Here is a 6000-nt window from a genome sequence, read left to right on the forward strand (position 1 = left end):
AGTCGCATCTAGAAATCACACCATGAATGAAACAATTTTTATAGCATTATAGTAAAAAAGTTATTGGAATGGGAGATGCTCCATGCAGCAGGGTGGTTTTGATTGAGGCAGATGAGGAAGTCACCCTATCTCCTCCTTTCCCAGTTCCTGATGTGTGATTCAAAACTGATCGTCTGCTGCAGGAAATCATTCTGAGCCCGCAAACAGTGACTCATTCTTACTGAGGCTGAAGAACTTACTGAAGAAGAAACAAAGCTGGGATTATGAACTGCCAAATACTGAACTTCTGCTTTACTGTTACACCTGGCAAGCCTCAGAGCTTTATCAACACAGCCACTGAAATGCTACCCTCAACAGTGTTTCATTATAGACTCCAGTGGTTGCAGAAAGAAAGACTCCCTCAGCACTCTTCGGTCTCTCTGCGTACCTCTCCCAGCATGCTGTCTAAGAGGAGCCAGAGAAACGCTGCTGCTGCACAGTCCATACGTTGTCCTCGTCCTGACTGGTGACATTTCAGAAACACTCAGACAGGAGAAACCTCAAGGCCATTGCTGACCTTTCTGGGCAAGACAAATTTCTGACATGCCTGACAGCTATATCTGGGAGGAAGGCAAGGAGGGTCCAGGTTAGTTTTTCAGCCTTCTCCATTCCTTGATATGCTCTCCGCTTGACTGGTCAACCCCCTCCATCCAAAAAACAAAAGCAAACAAAAAAAACCCCCAAAACAAAACCAAAAAAGCCTCCCTTGCTACAGCAAGAAAGAACTCCATTGCAAGGCTAGAAAACTCTTAATCAGAAAGTTCCAGTAGATTAATACCCTCTGAGGCTCCCATGGCCCAGCACAACACTAAAACTGTGCTGCTAATAGGCTCTAATCCCCCAAATTAGTTCATACCCATTCCTCTATTTTCCCCTCATCTCCCCCCCCATCTCCCAACATTTCAACTTTAAATTGTAAAACTTTTAAAATCTGCTTAAATTGTACAATTGTCTTACCATGCTTCCATGGCCAAACACCTGATTATTGGTGGCTTCTGAACAGGAGAAAATAAAAGCGTACATTTGTGCCCTGGCCAAGACAAATGCTCTGTGGACAGAAGGTTCTGTGTTCTTTCATTTCCTTGGCAGGGCTAACAACCTTGGCCACTTTAGGGGAGGCTGCTGTATTAGCAGGGGGAAAAAAAAGAAAAAGGAAAGAGACTTAAGAATGGTCTGGTGTATTTACAGTGAGCCAGAGCACAGGTTAGAACAAAACCTGGAGAAGGCAGAAGGATCAGGATATGTAAAAGGAGAGAGTCAAGGTGAAAAAGAGGTCTTAATACACTGAACACTGGCTTCTGAGAGAGCAGGACCAAATGCAGCAGCAGGGGTTGTTGAGCAGCTTAGCACTTTGATAGCCACCAAGCTGAAACTCCCAATTACACATCAACAAGGTCCTAGCGTCTCTTCTGCACCCACACATCCTTCAGCCCGTGAGGGGACACAACCACTGATGAATACGAAATATCATGGGTAGATGATATCGACTCATTTGACTTAAGGCTCCCATGTTTGTCTAAAATTTCACCATGGGTACACCAAGCCCAACACATTCTGCACACACTGAATTTACCACTTAGGCACTAATCCTTGGGCCAGCACACATTTGGAAAGTATGAGACATGCTGTGGATTCATTATAGATTTGGTCTACTCACAGACAGTAAGTCTAGTGACCCAGGTTATGTTGAACTCTTCCACCATGTGCGCTAGACTAATGATCTGCAGGTATACCATAGATGTTTTTGAATATCCCGTAGTCTAAACCTAGTCATTGCTTTGGCCAAGCTGCCAGGCATCTAGAAATCCTGGATGACCATGGCAGAGTTTAAAAAAAACTGGTGAAGACTCTTCACTAACACTGATTTCTTTTAGCACTGTCATCTTTCATGTTATGCTGCTGTCTCTGGGGTGGGCTGCATGGAAACAGAAGAAAGTTAAGTCCTGTTTATTTCTGACAAGAGTTGTTACTTGTAGTGTCCTAATAAATAATTTGATTTCTTTAGGAAATATTAAGCACCTGGGGCCTGGAGACCTCTTACACTTTACACTCTTGCTTCCAGTATGAAGGATGCTCCAGTAGCAGAGAGGTTACTAACAGCACAGTGGATGAAAATGGTTGTTTTTAATGCAGACATAGCAACAACCTAACATGCTTATTTTGGTGAAAGCAGCAATTAGGATGGCAAGACCAGTCTATGAAAATAAATCCAACCTTTGAGAAATACATAAAAGTAAATACATCTTTCCAGCAAAACTGTTCTCTAAAATGAATGTTCATGAAAAAACTCATTTCCTTTGAACCTAAACATCTTTAGATTGTCTTTTTCTGAAACACAGAACATTTGGTAAGTTCTACAAGTTAGCTTGCAATTCACCTGTCAGCCTAGAGAATCAATAAAATTTAGTTCTCACCTCATTTAATGCCCCCCCCAATCATGCAATTTAATTACAGTGAGACCAACAGTTTTGCTGAGTATGCAGCAGCCTGGTCACCATATTTTAATGCAGGAGGACAAGAGGGAAAAAAAACTACTTTATTTAAGGTTCAAGCGTTTAATACAAGGCTTCACTGATGTGCAAAAGACTGAGTCCTCTCCAGCAGATTTGTAGACAAATACCTTTTTCTCTCATGTCTTGGATGCACCCACATCTAACTGAAGAGAAAGGTACAAATCTTGGGGGTTTCCTACCTATTTTTCTTCAGGATTGTAGTTAATGAACTACAAGAAATGCAGTTTCATTGCTGTGCATTAACCAATGACTTTCATATTACTGCTACTGTCTCCAATCAAAGAATCATTTATGGAAAACAAGGGCAGAGGGAACAACAAGGTTTGGCAGCTTTAAGATTATAAGCCCAAAGCTTTATACCCTTTATCTTATATTTTTACGTTAAAGTATCATGAGATATTACCATATTTTTCATTATTTTTTGTGGCACTAAATACTGCAGCACAGTGCCAGATGGCTAATATTCAGAATAAAAATAATGCAAGGCCAATCTTAGAAAGACTCAATGAGAATATAACAGCATGCATTCATCCTACTTTCCTAATGCACCCAGTTAAAATATTAGCAGACCTAAAATCTGATTTTCCAATTAAGAAAGCATATTATAGAATTATATATACACACATGCGTGCGTGTGTGTGTGTGTGTATATATATATGTGTGTGTGTGTGTAAAATATCTTTCAATTTTATATGCATGTTTCAAAGCTCTTAATATAATACACATGCACATATTCTTTCACTGTTTGGAAGGTTAATCTGCCCAGTAAAGAAAACCAAATAGTTTTAAAATGCATTAGGAACATAAGCACAAACCTTTTCCCAGAGATTGTTATTGGTACAAAATACTTTTTTTTTTTTAATGTATAAACAGCTTGAGTCCTAAACTTAACCAGATGGAAACGTGCCTACAAAGAGTTGGATCTAATTCAGAAGAGACTGACAGCCAATAGATGAGCCAATTTAGACCATCGTATGCCAAAAATGGTCAATCATGTTATCTTACGTGTGACACTGCTGTGGCAGATGCCAACTCTATCCAAACAACTTTAAGTATCTTTTTGGAAGACAGGATTATCTTACACACATTTTAAAAAATTCATAATAATGCTTGATTTTTCTGGAAGCATTCCACTTAGCTTCAGCATTTTCACAGGAGATTTTTATTTATTAATTTATTTTAAGGATATTTTTATAGCCTCCTAATAGAATAAATGCTTTCCAATCCAACCAAGGATAATTAAAAAACTAAACTGCAGTTCAGTAACAGTCCCCAATTTATTTTAATACTAATAAGAGGAAAGTTTTACACCTGTGCAAATCAATTCAGCTTCTTTCTTCAGACCAAATGTTTACTTTTGAAAACCAAAAGAAATGGGACAGTAGGTACAGATTAAATGTACTTCCTGCATCCCTCAGCAGCTTCCCTAAAATAACAACTAAAATGAAAATTAAAAGACATCTTTATGGTGAATGATTACAACCAAAGCAGAGTGAGTGAGTGAGTGTAATTCACAGTCTCTCAGGGAACTGTTTTACCTTCCAGAAGGGAGATTGACAGGTATGCTGTTAATCTGCCCCACACTGCAACAGGAAAGGTCTTCCTCCATCTCCACGGTAACCTTTACACTCCCTCTAGGGAACATAGCACTGGCATGCTTACTTTTTTTTCCCCATCTTGCACCTGATTTGAATAAGAATAGTCAAAAAGGGGAAGAAAGACTTACTCAGTTATTTGTCCATCCTGACAGCACAGAACAGTCATTCATTCTCCAGTGCATCACATAGCATATATAGAGCTTAAATACAGGTTGTCAGTGTGGTCTGTTTAAATTCAGTCTGAACTTTAGCTTCACACTAAAGCCCTAGGAGGTCTCAGGTGATGAGATTTCTCTATCTGTTAGATTGAAAGCTACAGAAACCAGTGTAAACACTTAGTAGATCATCTTCTTTCACAGGACACCTTGAAAGGCCACATTTAAAAAGATTAATGTCCTAAAATCTATTGTTTCCACAGAGAATAGTTGTTCTTCCAAAAAAGAGGACAGCAGTTCTGCTGCGTAGCCTATAGCTTGGGTGTCTTCAACAATCATGTGCAAAGTTGCAACTTCATTTTCCATTGGTATAGTAGCTAATTGCACTGCCTGTGTGAAGTAACCTAACCTCATATGGCATGAAGGAGCCAGGCAGCTCATCTACAGGATTTAAGGCCAGGTTTCAATTTCCAACCTATTTTCATACAATCTGTTCTGATGACAGTCCCAAGATTTTGAGATCCACAGACATTAACCTAGAGTGAACTCTAACAGGACATTTGGAAGGTTTTGGAGATCTTTCTTATAGGGAAAGTATACATTCTGAATTGTGTGATTGTTTTTTTTACATTGTTCCTGCTTCTTTTTAAAAAGACAGTGGTGAAGCACATATGACCAGAGAGCTTGACTGTGATGTTGGCACTGAGAGTTGTCTCTTCAGCCACATTGAAGATTCATGTACAGACCTCCTGGTCATACAATGTGCAGTCTTCAGCTGATGAAAAGATAAGGGTCAAGGTAACCACACCTTGCTCACATCAAGCTTTTCCCTAACTAGTCCTAGCTAGTTTGCTGATTATGTTGTTCTTGCATCTTGGCAGCACATTGGGCTCCACTCTACAACCACTCCAAGATGTTTCAGCTAATCCTCATGGAGCAGTCCGACGCCACAGAAGGTGACCATTGACTTTTTCCGTAGTTGCACAGGAAAAATACAGAGATTATCTAGGATTCACTTCTTGAAGTAGCTGCTGGAGTCAGCATAATCTAGAGTAATTTTTCCTCTCCTCTTCCCCACCCCAAAACATCTGTGAAAATGCATTTCACTGGTGGAAGTTCTCATTTGTAGAGTAGCCTTGAGTTCAGCTCTACAGGCAGGTTTCCATAACTGGACTGGTGACATATTACTCGTATTAAAGCACCTGGAGAGCAAGATGGAGCCCCTGTGGGAACCTCCTCTCAGTACATGAGGTCTTTTGTCTTGCTCAAGTAGATACACATGGAAATTGCATAGCTGCCAGTAGGTATGCCATTGTTTCATATTGTACTATTTTTGACACTTTCAGAAACAGACCACAACAAACAGTGCCATATACTGCAGACAGATCCACAAAGGTCAGTTTTCAGTTCACACTGGAGAGCAGCTTCAAGGTGACTCATCAGTAGGATCAAAGATGCTTTGTCCCAGTCTGACTCAAGGCTGGTCAGAAAGTAGGCAGCTCTTGGAAAGAGCCACAAGCTCCTGCAGAAGCTCTCAGAAAGAATGGTAACAAGTTACATGAGACATTTTACTACCTAGGCAGGTTTTGTTTTTTTAAAAAAATTAGTTCATTTCCTCTGTTTATGGATAGCTTGTCAATGAGTAAAGAAACATGGTAGTCAACCACAGCCAGGCTGATCACAGCTTTTCAGCTG

Source organism: Dromaius novaehollandiae, chromosome 11 (genome assembly GCF_036370855.1).
Source record: "Dromaius novaehollandiae isolate bDroNov1 chromosome 11, bDroNov1.hap1, whole genome shotgun sequence".
Lineage (NCBI taxonomy): Eukaryota > Metazoa > Chordata > Aves > Casuariiformes > Dromaiidae > Dromaius > Dromaius novaehollandiae.